At 39.1% G+C, this 24,126-nt stretch overlaps 1 protein-coding gene across 3 annotated transcripts in view; it reads right to left on the reverse strand.

Annotated features, from left to right (window-relative positions):
- Positions 1 to 24,126, reverse strand: part of BZW2 (basic leucine zipper and W2 domains 2) — a 1,069,944-nt gene that overhangs the window by 223,093 nt on the left and 822,725 nt on the right. The gene's annotated exons all lie outside the window — the stretch shown is intronic.

A 24,126-nucleotide genomic window follows, 5' to 3' on the forward strand; every position in this document is an offset into this window, starting at 1 on the left:
CACCAAGGCAGAAGAAGGTAAACACTCCAAACCACATATTCACTTCAAGGTTTATTCGAAGAGGATCCCAAAAGTTAGCGCTTTCACGTTGGTTCACAACGCTTCATCAGACTTCAATAAAAACTTGCCATTACTCCATATTTAAATAGTGCTTACAATTAGGCAATCAGATGGTATTCCAATTAAACATTTAAAGACATACAAACATTCATATGCAATAGTGCATCTTTTTAAAAAAAAATTTCATAATCAGCAACATCCATAGGTTATATAACATCTGCATAAAAATAACCCATGACTAACATAAAACCCTAGAAGCCATGTATATATATATATATATATAAAAAGAAAAAATTATATATATATATATAAATATATATATATATATATATATATATATATATATATGTATAAAAAACTAGGGACTTAAAAAATCTATGTATGTGTATATAACTCATAAGACACATTCTAAAATATTAACTACCTTTCTTACAACAAGAAAGGAAAACATGGTCGCCATAGAACCAAACGAGGAAGAGAAAATACATAGAGGAGACATTTCAACAGAAAAAAACTCTGCGACCCATAAATACGACCTAGTCTACAATATCTCAAGGTATGAATTAACTGATTTTGAACTATGAGTTCTCAGCAAAGGGTTGAATTTTATACCCTCTTGCTACACTGATATTACTGACATTATCTTAGATATTAAGTTATTCACTAGAAATATTTCACTAAAGTTGTTATTTGGTGATGACATTGGAGACTCTTGTCCGTTTAAGAAACCATCGACTTTTATTCCACCATCACACTCTATTTTAGAGGCGTTTGAGAGGGCCTGTGAAGATGACTTGTTTAAACTTTATAATCAACATGATGTTAAACCAGATTTTTACAATATGAGTAAAAATGAGCATGAAGTATTATCGAGTTTGCAAAACAATACAAATATAATAATCAGACAGGCTGATAAAGGTGGGGCAATTATTGTCATGGACAGAAATGTATATATACATAAAATTGAGTCTATGTTAGCAGATAAGGAAACATATAATATGCTCAATGGTGCAGCCTTGAATAAGTTAATAAAAAATGTTCATAGTAATCTTTATGACTTGTTGTTAGGTAATATTATTGATATGACATTGTATAATTACTTTTTGGTTGATAAGCCATTAGTTCTTACCTTCAGAGGTCTTCCTAAAATTCATAAGGATACCCTTGATCCTCCTCTAAGACCTACAGTATCCAGTAAGGGCTGGCTCACTGAGCCCATGTCTATATATTTAGATAAACAGTTCAAACCCATACTAGCCAATATTAAACAAGTATTAAGGGACACACAACAATTTCTTGAACATTTAGCTACATCTAATGATGAAAGACCAATAAAGAACACAGATTTTTTAGTGTCTTTAGATGTAAGATCACTTTTTACATCAATTCCCAATAATGTGGGAATAGAATATGTAAGATTATTACTCTTAGAACATGGAATACCTAATAATCAAGTTATAAAATTGATGTTGATCCTTGAAACTGTGTTGGAAAATAATGTGTTATGTTATGGGGGAACATATTATCTACAAGGCAAGGGCGTAACCATGGGTACACCATGCGCCAATGCATATGCCAATTTGGTAATGGCGTATTGGGAGAACACGTACTTATTAAACAACTTAAGACTTAAAGATCATATTAAATATTATGGACGTTTTGTAGATGATGTGTTCTTTGTATGGGACAGTACAGAACATGATCTTATGGATTTGATTATATACATTAATAGCACGACTAGTTTTTTTATTTTTTGAATATACTTATTCACAAACTAATATACAATTCTTAGATGTTATGGTTCAGAACGATATTGATGGCATTAATACATGTATGTATAGGAAGACTTGTTGGAAAAACAACTTGTTACATCGAGATAGTATGCACCCCAAGCACATCTATTCAAATATTATTAAGAGCCAAGCATATAGGGTTTCTAGACGGACTACAAAGGAGAATGAATATATACAACATAGTGAAATTTTAAAAGAGAACTTTATTGATAGAGGTTATAATAATAAAGAGATAGATGAAGCATTGAGTTTTTGCAAGACACATAGGAATGGTAAAGGAACCCCGTTCTTTCAAAGACATAACAACCATAATATTGGTAAGAAGAGTCAGATTGGAGACACAGTTTCTGGGAGAGCTAACAACAAGAAATTGAAGAGAAATAGGTTGGTTATACCATACACGAATAGAAATACACAGATAAAAAAGATCATTGAAAATAATTGGAAGATTCTACAAGTAGATGAAAAGATCAAAGACTTATTAGACCCCCGACCATATTTAACATACAGAAATATGAAGTCACTGAAACGGTTATTATGCTATGAGGATGCTAAGACAACGAAAATGCACTCACAGAGAACAGGGACTTTTGCGTGTAGGTCCTGTAATCAGTGCCCATATATTTCAAAAGAAAATAGATTTAAACATCCCACTACGGGTCGTGAATATAAATTTAATTTTTATGCAGACTGTAGGTCTCGTGATCTGATCTATTTAGCACAATGTGAACTATGCAATAGCTTCTATGTTGGTATGATAAATAGAACTATGAGAGAACGAATTAGAGAACACATATATGCCATTAATAAAGAGAATATGAATAATGCTCTTGCGAAACACACTGTAGAAAATGGCCTTAAACATGTTTTTAAGTTTAGGGTGTTACAATTAGTGAATAAAACATCTAGGTTAGGCAATATCAAAAACCACATGGAGGAATTGGAAAACAAATGGATCATTAGACTACAGGCACATATAGGATATGGCTTAAATGATAAGATGTCACTCAAACCGCACCTGGCAGCTAGACCATATAGTCATTAATTATGGTCTACTGCTATTATACAGGTGCCATGATATAGGAGCTATATACATATAGATTCAATATTTTAGAATGTGTTTTATGAGTTATAAACATATACACAGATCTTTTTAAGTTCCTAGTTTTTTATACATATATATATATATATATATATATATATATATATATACATATATATATATATATATATATATATATATATATATATATATAATTTTTTCTTTTTATATATATATATACATGGCTTCTAGGGTTTTATGTTAGTCATGGGTTATTTTTATGCAGATGTTCTATAACCTATGGATGTTGCTGATTATGAAATTTTTTTTTAAAAAATGCACTATTGCATATGAATGTTTGTATGTCTTTAAATGCTTAATTGGAATACCATCTGATTGCTTAATTGTAAGCACCATTTAAATATGGAGTAATGGCAAGTTTTTATTGAAGTCTGATGAAGCGTTGTGAACCAACGTGAAAGCGCTAACTTTTGGGATCCTCTTCGAATAAACCTTGAAGTGAATACTGTGGTTTGGAGTTTTTACCTTCTTCTGCCTTGGTGTACTGCTTGTTTTTTATCTTCATTGTGGACTGACTACTAGTGAGTACTTTACTTAGTGGTGGATATATATACTACATAAAAGTATGTTCAAATATTCATCCATACCAATAAAAATTATTTAATAGTTGGAATGGGACACATCCACAACTAAACAACTAAAATGTTTCATTTATTCAATAGTCTTGCTTTAAGTTTAGGTCTTATTGTGCCCTGTCATTTAGTCCAAGTCCAGAATCTGCTTTCAGTCTTATGATCCATTTTGCCTCAAGTTGTTCTGTGGTTATTTCTAACACCTCCCATCCTAATACTATCATATATTTTACCTATAACTAAAAATATAAAATTATGTGTATTATCATAAGCCTTAATATGCTTGTATAATGCACTAACATCACTTCTTTTATGTATTTGGTACATGTGTTCTCTTATGCGGTCTCTAAGGGCTCATACTTAAAATAAGTGATGCATCTAGTTGGCCAGGCTTAAATGAACACATTTCTATCAGCTCTCTTAAAATTAAAAGCCCTAGAAAGATAATACTGTTTTAAATAATTATTTATTCATTATTTATGTATTTTTAAACACCATTTTATTTATGTTTTTATACTACAATGAGAGTTTTTTTTACCATCTATTTATTCCATCTTATACAGATTTTATATGTTGCATTTACACTACAATCTTTTACATGCCTTTTCCTTTAAGGGTGCGTGTCAATTTAAATAATTTATTAACTGTTAATGCCTTTTTTACCCTTTTATTTTGTAATTTATGAATAGATTGTGTGATTAAATTTATCATCTGATGAAGTTCTGAAGGACAAAAGCACTGATCATTTGTTTTATTCTCATTATTCTCTTCAATAAACTCCAGTATTGGTTTTATGGAATTTGGCCTGAAAAGGTACATTTATTTACTGTGGAGTGGTTTATCCTTCTGTTCCTACTTGGCGTTTTTGTGATTTGCAACAGTTTTTTTTCTTCTTGTCTTTTTTACTGGTTTGGATGGCCGACGAGGACATCATGGATTTATCTGCTCCCCTTGTAACTCAGGAGACTGATTTTAATACTCTACAGCAAGCCATTTTGAATTTAACTGCCATTATACAAGGTTTAACTGAAAAGGTTGATTGTTTTCTCAGCATGCCCCCTAATGACGTAGCCATGCCCCTGATGTCAGACGCATGGAAAAGCAATGGTTGCTTCTACTAGTTTACAGAGCATTTTAAATGAAGGAAACACATTACAAAGACTCAATTCATTGAACTCTACATCCCTTTGGGCTGCACTAACTAATGAAGATGAGCATTCAATCCCTTGTGGACAGAGAACTGTAAATTTGGATTCTCAACCTAATGTGGCAGGATCAAGTGTTCATTCCAACTACAGAGGTTCTGTTCCAGTTTTAAAGGACTGGCTGACTGAAGCCATGGTTTTGAACAGTAAAAAGCAATCAACAGATACTGTTTTTAACAATAATATTCAATTACTTTTAAAGGAATTTGACTACAAACTTTCAAAAATCAAGCGTTTGCAGCTTGACAATGCATACTTTGCTGAATGTATAAAAGAGCACATTGTCCCTAAGGGACTCAGAATGTGGCATTATTCCAGTGGTTTAAAAGCAGTTCTGAGCTACATAAATAACTTATGACTCTTTTTGATGCTCATGGTATTGAATATATGAAAGTTATTGTGAAAAGTTATGATTAATGATTTAATAACTAGTGTTTCAGAGCTTGATAAAAGAATAAATGAACATATGCAATATGATGAATTTAAATATGAATACATATATATTTTCTGCAGTATTGAGCTGTTATCTACCTCTATAACAGCACGTAAGGTAAAAAAAAAAAGCTTAACAGGGATAAAAAGGACTATGGGAAGAGATGGGCTTACCCCAAACCATCTCCTTCATAGGAATGGGGTAACAAATTCCCAAACCATAGTTATATTAATTTTGCTGGTAACAATTCTGCTAACAACACTGAAGTTAACTGTGAAATTGCTAATAATGGACAAAATTATTTTTCAGACCCACAAGAATTCCCACCCCTAAAAAGGTCGGAGAGAATAAGGAACAAAACAGCAGTCTCAGGCCAACCCTGGGAAACATACCAGGGGAACACTTATCCCCCCAGTACTCAATAGAACATTAGGGGGATATTCAATCAGAGGGGGAGGGGATCCAAAAGGAATTAATTAATGATTTTCCAGCTATTTTAGAGATGTTTTCTGACCATGTACTACTCCATTGTCATATCATTACCAATGGTCAAGGTGATTTCAAACTGTAAAGTTTTTCTGATGTGTTTATTGAGACTAAAGGTTTTACTTATGTACCTACACAATCTACAGACATTTCTAGAACATTAGTTGACCTGAAATTATACACATGCAAGTTGAATTTGAAGGTCCTTTTTCAGAAGTCATTATCAGAAGATTTCATCAATCCTTTAGCCATGTCAAACACATACAACCTTTCCCCTTCACCTGATTATCCAACTGTTTGAAAGAATATGTGAACTTGACATTCATCATTTTTTAAGGATTAATCAACAAAGACAGATATACAATAATGTGGAGGGTGTATTACAGGACATTAAAAGTGTACTTGATTAGGTCAGAATAATGAAACCGGACAAGGGAGGAGGTGTAGTCTTTATGAACCAGGTTGATTACACTAACAAGAAGTTACACATTTTGAATGGGAAAGCATATGCAAACTCCTCCTTTAATGAATTACACATAGCATACAATAGAATTAAGAATGAGTTACAGGACTTATTTACTGAGGGGTCCATTACCATTGAAGAGTTAAAACTATCGCACAGTGTCATACCCCAGGATGTCAGTCATGCTCGGGTTACCTAAACTACATAAAAACCTTGAACAGCCACCCATGAGACCCATTGTGGATGCAAAAGGTTCCATTGCCCACCCACTCGCAAAACTCTTAGACATTAGACTTAAAGAACTGGTATTCTCTGAAACCCATATATGTAAAGACTCATGGAGTTTTTTTTACATCTCATTAACTACAATCCATTCAAAACTAGGTATGTCCTTTTGACTGCTAACATCAAAGATTTATATTCTGTTATTTCCCCATAACACAGGCTTGGAATGGTTTTCAGAATACTTATATGAAAAAGGAGTTGAATGCAACAAGGTCCATGTATGCACACACCTACTTGAACTTGTTTTGAAAAACAACTTCATCTACTTTAACCATGAAATATATCTGCCATAGGAGGGGGTGGCAATGGGTTCTTCTTGTGGGGGCCTATATGCAAATATTGTTGTCACCCAATGGGAAAAGAAGTTTTTGTTCAACAGTCCAAAGTTCAAGAATGTAAAATGTTACACCCGATTCCTGGATGACATTTTTATTTTGTGGGACGGACCCCCAAAATACATCAATGATTTAATTTCTTATATGGATTCTACTACTACATTTTTGAAATTCACACATAAGTATAGTATGGACCAGTTGCCCTTTCTAGACGTCCTTCTCACTAAAGATTATACAAACAATAAGTTTGTTTCAAAAATATATAGAAAGGAAACCTACTCAACTCCCTACTCCATTACTCAAATACACATCCACTGAAACAGAAAAAAAGCCATTGTAGAGGGGCAATTTGTTAGGGCAGCCCGAATGGTCTCAGTGATAGAGGATTTTCAAAGTGAATGTGATAACTTGAAATCCATGTTTTGAAGGAGAGGCTATCCATACAAATTTATTACTGACATTATTCTGGAAGTAGTAAATTAATGGGAGAGAGGTAATTTTAGTCCTTTACTATCAGATATTGACACCAGCATCACCAGTATCAACAACTCCACTCAATGCTTAAATGCGGAGAACCAAGAAATACAAAAGAGACTATAAGACGTCTTTCATTACCATATACACTAATGCCAGTTATACATTAAGAAAAATCTTAGAAAAGAACTGGTCCATACTAAATCATGAAAAAGACATTAGACCATTTATTGATTCACATCCTGCCATAGTATTTAAGAAGGGCAGAAACTTAAAGAACATATTTGAGATGAAACAAAAGGGAATGAATAATGTTGGGCACATGAAAAAGTGTTCCATGTGTAACTATTGTAAACACATTAAGGAAGGTAGCACTTTTCTGATAAACAATGAAGTAAAACTACATCAAAAATACAATTGTGGATCCAAAATGATTATTTATTGGGTTCTATGTAATTGTTGCAGTTGTTTTTATATTGGAAAAAAAAACGCAAAGCAGAGTTCTACAGCAGCAGAGAGACAAAAGAGAGACTTTGGAGTGATTCAGTATCATTTTTCTGCATTTTCTTGCTGCCTTTAACTAATTCCACCTAAAACGCCAATTTTCTAGAATTTCTGTGATTTAAAAAGCTTGTTTCAGTTACATATTGTACTTATTTTACTGCCTGCACTTTACCAAAGTCGTTTTTGTGTTTAAATTACCTGTTTAACTGTTGTAGGCTACACACTCAATTGTGATTGCCATTTCTGTGCATTTAAAGTGTTTTTTTGATTGTATCTGCTTTATTTTCTGGAAAAAAAAACAAAAACAAAAAAAATATATACTTGTTTTCCCGCCATTCTAAGCTAGTATAGTTCAGTTTTCAGGTTAGTGCTGAATTCAGGGCTGTGTTACAAGTTTCTGTGTTTCCCCATACCTTACTTGGATAGAAGGAAGTTCTCTGTTCACTGTGAGAGAGGGAGCTTTGAGCAGCCTATCTAACCCCGGAGGAGTGGTTTCACCCCAGAAATTAGTAGTTTATTGGCCATTTTGGACTAATTTCTATCTTGTTCATTTCCTTGCTATAAAACCCACATTTGCGTGGTTCTGCGCACAGAGCAGTGCCAGTTAGCTAGGGTATAACTATTCCTGGCTCCACAAAGTGTACTCTTCAATTTTTCCCTTGGAACTAGACAAATTTTCAACTTGAGCACTCAAACCATTCACTTGTCATACCGGCACATGCTCAAAACTCATAGAAAGCACTAATAAACCTTAGCACTAGAGCTCCCCCTATACTGTAGAGAAGGACAAGGCTCTCCATTCGACCTTACCAGATAATCAGTTCACTGTACCTATCCAGGCATGTCCAAAGGGACAGTTTCAGGTGTACTGTCCGGTCCAACTGGGGAATCTGGGCATTTTGAGGCAATGTTACAATTGCCTCATGTACACAGACAACCCTCTCCTCCTTCCACCAAACACTAATACATGCAAGAAATGCAATTATACAGCCAAACTGGAGGATAAGCTCTCTCAACCCAAGACTGTACCAGGCAGTCAAGAGGAGAAGGGAATTACTTGCATCACACACCACCAGTCTCACATAGAGCTATGAAAACAGCACCGGCAAAAAACACACAAATACACAAAAACATACTCAGAGGCTCTAAATAAAAATCTGCAGAAGCAACAGACACCTCCAGAGCAGACATCCAAGCAACCTCCACCCCAACACAAACCATGAAACACATACTTCACAAAACCAGTGTGTCACACAATCACAGCCCTTAAGGCAAAATAACATACCCAACACACTAGTAATAGGTGACTCTATAGTCAGGCACACTGACGTCCCACTCACTAGGATGAACAAGAAGGTTACTGTTAGCTGCCTGTCGGGTGCCAGGATCCACCACATAACACAAGCAGTCAGGTCACTCCAGAACAAGTACAAATATGATTCTGTCATTGTCCATGTTGGTGTGAATGACCTGAGCCATACCTCCCTGGACTACATGAAAAGAGACATGGAGGAGCTCTCTGATTATGTAGCCCAGACCAGTATGACCCTGATCCTGAGTAGTATCCTGCCCTCACCAAGAATGATACCACGGTATAGAGAAAAAATTATCAATTTCAAAAATTGGCTAAGCTTCTGGTGTCATTCAAAGGGGATCCAGTGTCTGTCAGCCTGGGATGACATGCTCAACAAGCCACACTGCTTCATTAGAGACGGCTTGCACCTGTCACCCTTAGGCTTTCGAATACTGGCCAAGGTTCTTGCCACCCCCATAGTGACATTTTTAGGCAAGGCTCAAAAGACAAACCCACCGCCTTAAATAGCACAAGTAACAAAAAACTGAGGGTAATGCTACTCAGTGCCAGAAGTCTAAACCTCAACATGCACGCACTCGAGGCACTCCTCAGTATGGAGAAAATTGATATATGTGCAGTAACAGAAACCTGGTTTAAAGCTCCAGAGAGCACCCCAGCACTACCAGGCTACAACTCATACCATACATTTTGGCTACAAAACCCGGACCAAAAATACAAAAGGTGGGGAAGTATCCATATTCATCAAGGATACTCACACATCCAGGTTAGTGGCCAAGCACGATGCTTCAGAGATCATCCATGTGCAACTAACAATGGGCAAAACTGCTATTCAAATTATAGCTTTCTACAGATCACCCACCATGTCCCAGGACCCCCACTCTGCATTCCTGGAAACACTGGGAAACAGAAGGGTCCTACCAAACACCCTGATATTGGGTGATTTCAATTACCCAAACATTAACTGGGAGAACTACTCAAGTACAAATTCCCTTGCCCAACATTTCCTAGAATTTATAAACTCAAATGCCCTGGGTCAACTGGTCAACACCCCCACCAGAGGTGATAACATATTGGACCTGGTCATCACCAACATGGGTGACCGGTGTTCCACACCGGAGGTCAACCCCTTGCTGGTTAGATCTGACCATAAACTAATCACTCTGGATATCCACATTCCGCCACCACCCCCAGTCAAAGAAACCACTGTGAAAAACTTTTCAAAAGCAAACTTAACGTTACTTAAGACCAAGGCGGGAGGTTTCAAAGCCTACATGCTAAAGGATAATGCTGTCCAAGCTGCAAAATTCTTTACTAATGCGCTCTATGGGTACCTACAAGAATGCATGGATCGTGCTTATCCAAAAACAAAACAAAACTCACTCCTGCAAGAAAAGGAAACCAGTCTGGTGGACCCCTGCCATAAACAAGCAATACAACAGAAGGAGGAAACTAGTACAGAAAAGAGTAAAATTCCAAGAAGGGAAGACATCCCTGATCAGTATCAGCAAGAAACTACATTCCCTCATAAAATCATCCAAGGCTAGCTTCAATAGAAAAATTGTCATGGACTCCAAAGATAGCCACAAGGCATTCTTTAGCTATGTCAAGAATCTAAGTGGAAATTCTCAGATCTGCCCGGAGTTAGTGCAGAATGCCACAAAATACACTGAACCGACCGATATAGCCAACATCCTGGCAGACAGATTCAGTGAAAACTTCACCCTCCTCTCACCCACAAAAGGACCCAAAGGGCCCATAACTATACCAGAAGAATGTAGTGCCCCTGAAGTCACAGACAATCAGGTTAAAATAACCCTCTCCAAAGTCAAAAACACAGCATCAATGGGACTGAACAGTGTCCCAGGCTGTGTCCTACACAAGTTCAAAGATGAACTAACCCCTCACCTAAACACACTGTTTAAAATCAGCCTCTCCACAGGCTACGTTCCCACAGTGTGGTGCACAGCAATGGTTATTCCCCTCCACAAAGGTGGAGACACAACAGACCCCGGGAACTATCACCCTAATGACTGCAAACTAGGGGCTATAATTGACTCTCTGGCTGGCACAGACATCCTCCAAAAGGGTCTCACTGAGACAGATACCTGGTGTCAAAACCATGGCCTCAAGCTAAATGCCAAAAAGTGCATAGTCATCCCCTTTGGAAAAAATAAAGTGCCCACAAACTACCGCATAGATGGTAGCCTTCAAAATACGCAAGACATAATAAGGGATCTGGGGACCCAAGTAGATAGTAACCTCTCCTTTGATAATCACATTGCCAAAGTGGTTAGAAAATTCTTCTATGTGGCCCAACTAATCACAAAAGGTTTGCATCCAGATCGAAAGAGGTCATTGGGCCCCTCAATGCATCACTCATCAGACCCATCATAGAGTACAATGCCCCATTTGGGATGTACCTTACAAGACACCTGCATCAACTGGAAAGACCACAGAAGTACCTCACCAAGAGGATCACTGGCCTCAAGCAGATGCCCTATGCAGCTTGACTGAAGAAACTCCAGCTGTACTTGGTTGCATACCGCCTACTCAAGAGGTGATCTCTGCCTGACATACAAGACCATGTCCAACCCAGAATTGATGGACATGCTCCACCTAAAGAAAACCATATCCCTTCGAACCACACGCTTCAGGGATATAAACCTCACCACAACAATAAACTGGATGTGCTGGAGGGATAGATTCCTGTCCCAGAGACTTCCCATGCTCTGGAACAAGATTCCAATCGACATTAGGCAGAGCTCCTCGCTAACCCTCTTCAAGAGAAACCTTGACGAATGGATGGGAAACAAAGTTTATCCCGGGATCACTTCAATGGACAGAGGCACGGGGAACTAATCTAAGGGAGTGGCAAAAGCCAACACGTTCTGGGTAGGCTTATAAATGGCCTTTGGGCAGATAGCCTAGTACCTACCTATAAGCATTTGTATAACATAAAATAAAAAAAAGATACAAATGCACTTAGCAAGCACATAATGGAAAATGCTAGTCATTCTTTTCATTTTACTGTCATTGATAACATTAAAACAGAACCTCGAGGTGGTGCCTGGTCTTTTACTAGAAAAGAGGGAGCTTTACTGGCAACTGCAATTTAATGCATCTAGTTGGCCAGGCTTAAATGAACACATTTCTATCAGCTCTCTTTTAAAATTAAAAGCCCTAGAAAGATAATACTGTTTTAAATAATTATTTATTCATTATCCATTTTTAAACACCATTTTATCTATGTTTTTATACTTCATTGAGAGTTTTTTAACCATCTATTTATTCCATCTTATATAGATTTTATATGTTACATTTACAATACAGTTTTTTACATGTCTTTTCCTTTAAGGGGGTGTGTCAGATTAAATAATTTATTAATTGTTAATGACATTTTTACACAGTTTTTTGTACTATATAACTAGATTGCGTGACTAAATCTATTATCTGATGAAGTTCTGAAATGGTCAGGATGAAAGCGCTTATCTTCTTCTTCTTCTTCTTTCGGCTGCTCCCGTTAGGGGTCGCCACAGCAGATCAACTGTTTCCATTTCTTCCTGTCCTCTGCATCTTGCTCTGTCACACCAACCGCCTGCATGTCCTCTCTCACCACATCCATAAACCTTATCTTAGGCCTTCCTCTTTTCCTGTTACCTGGCAGCTTCATCCTTAGCATCTTTTTCCCAATATACTCTGCATCCCTCCTCAGCACATCTCCAAACCAATGTAATCTTGCCTCGCTGGCTTTGTCTCCAAACCTTCCAACCTAGGCTGACCCTCTAATATACATATTCCAAATCCTGTCCATCCTCGTCACACCCAGTGCAAATCTTAACATCTTCAACTCTGCCACGTCAAGCTCTGACTCCTGCCTTTTTGTCAATGCCACTGTCTCCAAACCGTATAACATAGCTGGTTTCACTACCCTCTTGTAGACCTTCCCTTTCACTCTTACTGTCACAAATCATTCCTGACACTCTTCTCCACCCACTCCATCCTGCCTGTACTTTATTCTTCACCTCTCTTCCACACTCACCATTACTCTGAACTGTTAATCACAAGTAACTCATTCACCTTCGCCACCCTACTCCCTGCATTCTCACCATTCCTCTGTCCTCCCTCTCATTCACACACATATATTCTGTCTTAGTCCTGCTGACCTTCATTCCTCTTCTCGCTAGAGCACATCTCCACCTCTCCAGGGTCTCCTCCACCTGTTCCCTACTCTCACTACAGATTACAATGTCATCTGCAAACATCATAGTCCACGGGGACTCCTGTCTGATCTAGTCTGTCAACCTGTCCATCACCATTGCAAATAAGAAAGGGCTCAGAGCTGATCCTTGATGTAATCCCACCTCCACCTTAAACACATCTGTCACTCCCATCGCAGACCTCACTGCTGTCACACTACCCTCGTACATATCCTGTACCACTCTTACATACTTCTCTGACACTCCCGACTTCCTCATACAATTCCACACAACTCCTCTCTAGGCACCCTGTCATATGCTTTCTCTAAATCCACAAAGACACAATGCAACTCCTTCTGACCTTCTCTGTACTTCTCCATCAACACTCTCAGAGCAAACATCAGATCTGTAGTGCTCTTTCCTGGCATGAAACCATACTGCTGATCACTAATCATCATCTACCTTCTTAAGCTAACTTCCACTACTCTTTCCCAAAACTTCATGCTGTGACTGATCAGTTTAATCCTTCTGTAGTTACTACAGCTCTGCACATCACCCTTATTCTTAAAAATCGGTACCAAAACACTTTTTCTCCATTCCTCAGGCATCCTCTCACTTTCCAAGATTTCATTAAACAATCTAGTTAAAAACTCCACTGCTATTTCACCTAAACACCTCCATGCTTCCACAGGTATGTCATCCGGACCAACAGCCTTTCCGTTCTTCATGCTCTTCATAGCTATCCTTACTTCCTCCTTGCTAATCCACTGCAATTCATGATTCACTATCTGCACATCATCCAACCTTCTCTCCCCCTCATTCTCTTCATTCATCAACCCCTCAAAGTACTCTTTCCATCTGCTCAACACACTCTCCTCACTGGTGAGTACATTTCCCTCATTATCCTTTATCACCCTTAACTGCTGCACATCTTTACTAGCTCAGTCCCTCTGTCTAGCCAATCGGTACAGGTCCTTTTCTCCCTCCTTAGTGTCCAACCTTTTATACAACTCTTCATACACCTTATCCTTAGCCTTCGCCACTTCTCTCTTTGCCATGCACCTCATCTCCTTATACTCGTCTACTTTCTTCATATCTTTGACAATCCCACTTCTTCTTCACCAACCTCTTTCTCTGTATACTCTCCTGTACTTCTTCATTCCACCACCAGGTCTCCTTGTCCTCCTTTCTCTTTCCGGATGTCACACCAAGCCCCCTTCTAGCCATCTCTCTTACTAGCTCTGCTGTAGTTACCCAGCTATTCAGTAACTCTTTACTGCCACCCAGTGCCTGTCTTAACTCTTCCCTGAACATCACCTCACAATTACCCTTTTTCAATTTCCACCATTTGATCCTTGGTGCTGCCCTCATACTCATCCTCTTCTTCTTGATCACCAATGTTATCCTACAAACCACCATCATATGCTGCCTAACTACACTTTCCCCTGCCACCACTTTACATTCTCCAATCTCCTTCAGACTGGCCCTTCTACATAAGATATAATCCACCTGTGTGCATCTTCCTCCACTCTTGTATGTCACCCTATGCTCCTCTCTCTTGTTAAAATACATATTCATCACAGCCATGTCCATCCTTTTTGCAAAATCCACTACCATCTGACCTTCTGCATTCCTTTGCTTAACACTATACCTACCCATCACTTCCTCATCCCCTCTGTTCCCTTCACCAACATGCCCATTGAAATCTGCTCCAATCACCAGTCTCTCACCCTTGGGTACAGTCATCACCACTTCATCCAACTCACTCCAAAATTTTTCTTTCTCATCCCACACCCAACTTGTGGAGCATATGCACTAACAACATTCATCATTACACCATCAATTTCCAGCTTCATAAACATCACTCTATCCGACACTCTTTTCACCTCCAAAACACTCTTAGCATACTGTTCCTTCAGGATAATGCCTACGCCATTTCTCCTCCCATCCACACCATGGTAAAACAATTTGAAACCGCCTCCAATACACCTAGCCCTGCTTCCCTTCCATCTGGTCTCTTGCACACACAACATACCAACCGTCCTTCGGTTCATCATATCAGCTAGCTCCCTCCCTATACCAGTCATACTGTCAACATTCAAAGTTCAGACCCTCACTATCACAGTCCTAGCTTTTACCTGCCTTCAGGCATGCCTTCTGCCTCTTCTCCTCCTTCGGCCAACAGTAGCCCAAATTCTGCCAGCATTTTGTTGGCCAACAGTACTGGTGGCGGTTTTATTCTCTTCAATAAACTCCAGTATTGGTTTTATTGAATTTGGCCTGAATAGGTGCATTTATTTACTGTGGAGTGGTTTATCTTTTGGTTCCTGATTGGCGTTTTTGCGTTTTACAACAGTTCTTTTCTTCTTGTCTTTTTTACATTTATATAGATGCATGGAATCAGGAACACCTGACAGGACAAAATCATCCTCCACAAGGAAGAGCAAACCTGTCTGGTGGACATCTGCAATAAATGAACTATATAACAAAAGGAAAAAAAAATGCTGTCCAGGACCAAGGAGGAGCAGGTGCCCAATTGGAAGCCATCTTGACTTAGCCTGAATAAGCAAATAAGAGCACTCGTGAAATCATCTAAAGCAAACTGAGTCCAAATTGGCCACATCTACTAGAGAGAATCATAAAACCTTCTTCACATATGCCTGCAGTCTCAAAGGGAGCACCCAGATCTGTTCAGAACTGGTGGTCAAGGACACCACATACACAAAGGCTTTGCAGATATAGCCAATCTACTGGCTGACAGATTCAGAGAAAACTTCTCCCCTCTGTCCCCCCATCAGTAAATCAGGACATCCCCCTTACCTGCCCCCCACCCCTTATCTCTATGGAACAGGTCATCACTGCCCTCTCAAAGGCAAAAAATACAGCTGCCATAGGACCCAATAACATCCTAGGCTGCATCCTACATGAACTCAGGCATGAATTTGCAGCACCATTAGGCACCCTATTCAACCAAAGCCTGAGTACCAGCTTTGTTCCAGCCAAGTGGAAGACAGCCACCATCATCCCTTTACATAAAGGGTAAGGATCCACTGATCTGGGAAATTATAGATTCATCAGCCTAACTAGCCTGATCTGCAAGGCCATGGAACAGATTATCATGGACCTCATTAACAGGGACATTGGCAACCTCCAAACACTCAACCCCACACAGTATGGTCTTGTCAAGCAGAGTTCATGTTTGTTGAATTTGGTTGACTTCTTTGAAACAGTCACCAAAACCATGGATGAGGGGAAGACGGGGCACACCGCCTACCTTGCCCTGGCCAAAGCCTTCGACAATGTTCCCCACTTGGGCATAATAGATAAACTCTCTCAACTAGGCATCAATCCATATGTTATCAGATAGGCAGAAAATTGACTCACTGATAGAACCCACCTAATCAAAATAGGGGAAGCCACCTCAAGCAGTAGAACCATAACGAGTGGCGTACTCCAGGGATTGGTCTTGGGGACTCTGTTGTTCAGGATATACTTCTCTGAGGTGCAGGCCAAAACGAGCGGGTGATGGCTGACCAAGTTTGCAGATGAGTGCAAGTTTGGTGCAGTCATCAATTCCTCAAGTGATGTGGACGTCCTCCAAGAGAGTCTCACCCAACCAAATGACTGGTGCCAGAAACATGTCCTCAAGCTGAATAACAAACAATGCATCATCATCCCCTTTGGGGAGAGTGACGTCCCCACATATTATCACATTAATAACAATGTCCTAAGTACACAATCAGTAGTGAGGGATTTGGGCACCCAGGTTAATAGCAACCTGACTTTTGACCACTGGAAAGCTTTCTACATGGCCCACCTCATAAGTATGGGTATGTCATCCAGGGACAAAGAGGTCATAACATCCCTGTATTCTTCTCTTATAAGGCTAATTATTGAGTACAATGCTCCCTTCGGCATGTACCTCACAAGGCACATGCAGCAGCTGGAGAGACCACAGAGGTTCCTCACCAGGAAAATCCAGGGCCTCAAACATCTACCCTACACAGATAGGCTAAAATGTCCCTCTACTAAGTTTCATACAGACTCCTCAGAGGTGAGCTATGTCTGGTATACAAAGCAATCACAGATCCTGCCTTGATGGGACTTCTGCACATCCACAAGTCAAGCTCCATTCGAGCAACCTGTACGCACAACCTCAACCTGGTCTGTGATATCAATAGGACTTGTTGGCTGGACAGATTTGTGTCCCAGAGACTCCCCCATCTGTGGAACAGACTCCCTCTCCACTTAAAGAAAAGTACCTCATTATCCCTTTTTAAGTGCAACCTGGATAACTGGATGGGAAACAGAAAATACACCCCTGGGATTCCACCTGTGTCCCTGCTGGATAGGGGCTTTGGGTGCGGACTTGTCTAAACATGGGCTAAACTCTTGGCTAGGCTCATAAGGGCCTCAGGCCCAATAGCTTAGTAACCTCCTATGATCCTATGAATACAATTGTACAGGTGCTCATATAAAGCACTGAAGTATAACTCAGCATAGGTTTCTGTTCCATCAGTGGAGAGAAGGGCTATAAAGCTATTTATGCTGTCACATAAGAGATTGTAATTGGTCTTGTTGGCTTTGCAGAAGTTTTTTAGTCTAGTTGTTGCTAACGGGGGGGGGGGTCTTGTGTTACAGTTAATTCTAGAAAGACTGATTTGTGGACAGCAGTCCTCCATGTTGGTGAGCACTAGATCCAGGATGTTTTAGCCCCTTGTGGGTGTATCAACCAGCTGATCCTAGGCATTGGAGTTAAAGTCCAAGAACCTTTGGGCAAGTCAGTTAGAACATGTATAATTTTCCCAATCAATGGATGTGTAATTAAAGTCACCCAAAACCAGAGTGTTTGATTGTATCTTGATTGATTCAAGTAGATCTGAGTGGATGACCTGATTCATGGAGGGGGTCCTATAACTGACAATGACATGAAGAGGGGTCTTACCTACAGTCAACTGCACCTGATGTAATTCAAGGGAACTGTGCTGTTTAACCAATCTAGACATGTATTTATCTTTAATGAATATTGATACACCACCTCCTTTACTTCTTATACCTTCAATTTGTGGTCTGAAAATGTGGAAGGAAATGTAACCTGTTATAGCTGAGGTGCTCTCTGCAGCCTTCTCAGTGACTGCACAAATGTCAGAATCTTCCAAAGTGAGGACTGCTTCGAGTGAGCATAGTTTCTGGCTTAGACTCCTTGCATTTAGCAGCATAACCTTGAGGTTGTTATTAGAGGGTATTTTTACATCAGAAATTTTGTTCTAGTGGGATTGCCTGAAAAAGGCACTAGGAGGGTGGCAAGAGCCTTAGCCAGTAACCAAAATCTCAGGGGTGACAGATGAAGACCATCTCTGGCAAAGCATCAAGGTCTGTCGACCATGTCGTCCCAGGCTGACAGATACTGGATCCCCTTCGAAAGACACCAGAAACTAAGCCAATTGTTGAAGTCAATCATTTTTTGTTTGTACTGAGGTATCATCCTAGGCAAAGGTACAATGCTACTTAAAGCTAGGGACATACCTGCCTGAGACACATAATCAGACAGCTCAGTCATGTATCTTTTCTTTAGTCCAGTGTGGTATATCTCAAGTCATTCACACAAACATGGACTATGACAGGGTCACAACAATGCCTGTTGTTGAGAGACTTGAGGGCATGTGTGATGTGGTAAATCCTGGCACCTGACAGATAGCCAACTGTGACTTTTTCCTTATTCACCCTGGTGAGAAGGACATCTGTGTATCTCACAATTGAGTTGCCTATAACTAAGAAGTTTGATTTTGTGTTATGCATTCAGAGCTTCACTGGTGAGACACTGGTGTGTGATATATTACGTTTACTATGTTCTGCAGAGGATGTATTATGTGAATTGTGCTTGTATTTGTGATTGGGAGGGCTCTGATGTTTAGGTAAGCTTCTTGTAAGGACCTCCACATATGTAGGTTTATGTGTTGTTGGTTTGGTAAGTACAGGAGGTGAGATGTGCATGCTGACAACCTGCTTAGTATCAGATGAACTGAGTGGTGAGTGAGAGAGCCTGGATTCTAGGTTCTTGACATAGATGCATTTCTCACATAATGACTTTGTGTGGACTAGAAGAAGTGTGTTGTCAGTCTACATGAGGCGATTGCTACATTGCCTTAGGATGCCCATGTCGACCAGACTCGTTGGAGAAACTGTGGGAAATTGTCCAACCATAATGCTAGGTAAGTTGATGTGGTCAGAAAACAGGGAGAGGGCAGGAAGGACCAGTCAAAACAGAGGACAGGGGAAGTGGACAAAAAATACAAAGGGTTTGCGGATAGGATCTGTGTTGGTACCTCAGGAACTTACTTCCCTGAATGCTTCACCTGTCAGTTAGGGACAATTGTGAGAACTCACCATTGGAGCACCAGCATAACACTAAGTGAAAATTTGCAGGCAGAAGTGTTTGCATCTATAACCGCCAATGGTGCCCACCGCTGTACAGCAGTGTGCGGTATGCAAACAAGCGCAAGCCCACACAAACATGGTACTTATGTAGCAAATGAGAGCAAACTGATTTACACAAATTAACCAATAAAACAGCCAAAAACTGAACCTGTTCCAGCAACCTTCAATCAGATGAGTTCAAACTGCACACTCCTGTGACCGGGGTGCGGGGGAACCATCTCCAACAAAAGAGCTCAAGCCTTCACAAACAGGTGCTGCATTTATTTCCAAACTGCAAGTAAGCGCTTTCATTCCAAAATGCATTTACGAGGAACTTCATCAGACAATTACAAAATAATGACTGCCTGGTTAAATACTTTTAAAGCATGACATCACATCCTGACTCATATTTAAAAGCACAGTGTCTTACTTACACATAAAAAGATGTGATTTAAAAACATATACATTAAGAAAAAGTTTTAGTGAGAATTTCATATGTATGTAAATAGTATGAAGGATATGAAGTCTGAAACTCAAAATGTCTCTCTCATTATCTAGTGATTGCCAGTTGGGGTGGAATAACTACAGGGACAAAGTATAAAATATGTCTTGTTATATAGTTAAAGTTGCTAGAATAATGTGTTTTGCACGAGTACACATTTTTCTGAAGGGCATGAAGTCTGAAACTCTGATGTCTGTCATTACATACTGGCTTCAAGTTAGAGAAGTCACAGCAGGAAAAAAAAATAAAATATTGCTGTTATAACCATATAAAGTTAGCAGAAAAATGTGTTTTGTGATAGCATGCATTTTCTGAAGGTTTATTAAGTCAGAAACTTCATATGTATGTAAATAGTATGAATACACATTTTTGTGTTTGTTTTTTTAAAATACTTCATAGTTTTTAATGTCAGGGTTATTGTTTCACTATTCATGCACATTTAAATGTTTTGCCTTTTCTTAATGTATATGTTTTTAAATCACATCTTTTTATGTGCAAGTAAGACACTGTGCTTTTAAATATGAGTCAGGAAGTGATGTCATGCTTTAAAAGTATTTAACCAGGCAGCCATTATTTTGTAATTGTCTGATGAAGTTCCTCGTAAATGCTTTTTGGAATGAAAACACTTATTTGCAATTTGGAAATAAATGCAGCACCTGTTTGTGAAGGCTTGAGCTTTTTTTGTGTACTTCTTGGTTTTGTTTGGTTTTGTGCATCTCCAACAAAAGATGGCCTGGTTTAGTGCTCAAGTTATACAAAATGAAATAGATTCAGCATGTCTAAATCTAGTCTATGCTATGGCAAACAAAGTGCAATTTCAGAAAAAAAAACTGTTCAAATAAGCACTGATATGGTAAAAAAATGCAGTTCAAAAGTACAATATACAGTGAAAAAATTCTACTTAAGTTTTGGAGAGATCAGCAGATAGCTTGGGTTGATCAGATAAATACAGCAGAACAGTAGCTGCTCACCAAACTCTGTGAGGCTTTGCTAAAACAAGCACAAACCTGTGCAAACGTGGTACTTACGGTGCAAACAAGAGTAAACTTATTTAAACAAAATAGCCAATAAAAAAAGCCCAAAACTGAGCTCTGTTCCAGCAACCTTCAAACAGATGAGTTCTAATTGCACACTCCTGCCACTAGGATGCAGCAGAACCCTCTACAACAAAGATGGCCTGGTTTAGTGCTCAAGTTATACAAACAGAAGTAGATTTAGTGGGTCTGAATCTAGTCTATGCAACAGCAAACAAAGTGCAACAATTTCAGAAAAAAAAAAAAAACAGTTCAAATAAGCAGGCACAATAAGCAAAAATACAGGCTTGTTTCTTAAATGAAAGAAAACACTGTGAAATGTTGAACTTCAAGATTCTAGCAACATTGCTATCTGCTGTAAGGAAAACTAAGTCAAGCATTTCAAATCTTTCTTTTAAAGTTAAAATGATTTCAAATCGTTCTATGATCTAGATAGTGGTGCTGAAGAGGCTAGCTGAGCATATTATTTCTATTGTTTTAAGTTAAAGAATAATTACTAGAGTGTACATGTGAAATGTCTTTTAGTGTTGTAGTTTCCTGAGCAGGTGTTAGCTTGCTAAATAATGTAGCCTGTTGGCCAGGGAACTCCCAGCTAAGTATCAAAGAAATGATGTAATGGGAACTAAATGAGAATGATGTAATCTGAGAGGGCCCAGCAGAAATGTTTGTTAGTTATTTTAAAAACTATTGCTCAGAGAGAGACTGTAAGCACTTTGATCTTAGACAGCTAACTCAGCACTGCCTGTTGTCTTAAGTAAGTTATCTTAGAAGTGTGTTTCTTGTAGAAATAGCTAGGACTATAAAGATTAGACTAATTGCTTTTCTGTTATGGCAGAACTGTACTACTGAATTATTTTAAGCTTCTGTGTGATCTCTGAACTCTTGAATAGCACTGTGGTGTAGTAGTACTGTCTTGTGTTTTTAATTTTTTATTATTAAATATTTTAAAACCTTTTAACTGTGGATGGTTTATGTAGAGATAAGTTAAGCTCTAGAGTACATTGCATATTTATAGAGTTTACTGCCTAAGCCACTCCTATAGCTTTAGCCCTGGGCTATACTACCAAATGGATAATAATATTGTACAGTGATAATTGGGACACCCTTTCAAGGGCCTTTGGGTAGCTGATAATTATTAGCTGGTGGTGGCAGGAATTACTACCGTATAGTCTGGGTAAAGGGGCACAGCTGGAGAATCTGTGTCAGCCTTTCCCAGAGTGTCTGTGAAGTTGGATAAATACTTATCTCAAAGTGTGTGTGTGTGTGTGTGTGTGTGTGTGTGTGTGTGTCAGCTACTTGGACAGGGACATGAAGCACTGGTTGGACAGAGAGGGTACTGGAGGGTAGCTTGCTAGCTAGGCTGAGATCTGGACCCTATAGCTGTGCCAGTGGGGAGTCTTATTGGGCACTACTGGCTTCAAACAAATGCCCTATACTGACCGCCTCAAAAAACTCCAGCTTTACTCCGTATCATATCGCCTACTCTGAGGTGATCTCTGCCTAACATATAAAGCAATGTCAAACCCACAGCTGCTGTACATGCTACACCTAAAGATATCCCAATCCCTCCAAGCTACACACTCTAGGGACCTAAACCTTGTCACCACAATAAACAGGACATGCTGGAGGAATAGAGTCCTGTCCCAGAGACTTCCTATACTCTGGAACAAGCTACCCATCTATGTCAAGCATTAGCACTCTTCAAGAAAACTCTTGATGAGTGGATGGGAAATAGGAAATACACCTGGGGATCACTTCTGTGTCTCTGCTGGATAGTGGCACAGGAAAATAACTTTCTTCGGTGGCGTAAGCTATGGTACCTTGCTGGCTAGGCTTACTTAGGCCCTTGGGCTGATTGCCTAGTACCTACCTATGAACCTATGAATCTGGGGAGCAGGGAGAGCAACCAGCCCCAGACTGACTGTGATCTCTGTGTGCACTTAAGGGAAATTGTACTTTACTGTGTGTATTTGTTATCCTTTCCTCTTATATGAGACGCCCTCTCTGGTGTTAGTGGTGAGGATTAAGGCTCCTTGACTGCTAGGCCAGGGCACGGGCGTCACAGGCCTCATAACATTTAGTATGTTCAGATTACCTGCTGTACAAGAACCTTCTAGAAAATCACTGTTGAATTGTGGTTAATTCTTGGGCTTTTTGCACATGTGGTCTTACCTATGTTTATTCTGCAGCACTGATTGTGCAGAAGTAGCCCATGTGCCTGCTGTATTGGTAGTATACAGTTAAGTATAGTGGTATGCAGAAAAATGCTGTTTTCAGCCATAAACTCTGAAAGAAAAGTAACTAATATGGCTAGTTAGATTCACTTAATATAAAAAAAAACATTAGTGGTTGCTGTATGGAGATTCTCTTACCCATTACCACTTTCAATTGGCTTTTGTCTTTTTAGCTGTATAGTTGCTATCTGTATGATACAGTATAAGCTGTCTACTGTTAAAGTTGCAAAAATTCACGTAAAAGTCCAAAGCAGAGCAGATCAAAAACTTGCATACTTACTGTATTTAAGGTGCTTCAAACTGAATAGTAGAACCTAATATGAATTCAAAGACAGTGAAGTCTGTAGTGGGCACGTTTAACAGAAATATTATCCATAATTATATTATATGATTGTTGCAGGCTGCTAGTTTCTCTCTCTCCCCATTCTTCACTTCACTCCTCTTCCTACTCACTGACCTTCCTTGCTATTTCTGATACAGATGATTTCCCTGTACCAGCTATGCCACTGTTTGCATCCTTACTTCATACTTCTGATGTGGAAAGTTACTGTAAAACACAAGTAAACGTTTACAAATTCAGCCCATTACCTCATTAGAAAGGTTCTTACAACCTTTTTCCTTCCGCTGCATTGCTAATACTCTCTAGTTTAATTGTACATGACATGCAGGTTGCTTTCTCCAATTTTTGTTAATAT

This window comes from Protopterus annectens, chromosome 3.part0, assembly GCF_019279795.1.
Source record: "Protopterus annectens isolate FY-2018-M chromosome 3.part0, PAN1.0, whole genome shotgun sequence".
Taxonomy (NCBI): domain Eukaryota; kingdom Metazoa; phylum Chordata; order Ceratodontiformes; family Protopteridae; genus Protopterus; species Protopterus annectens.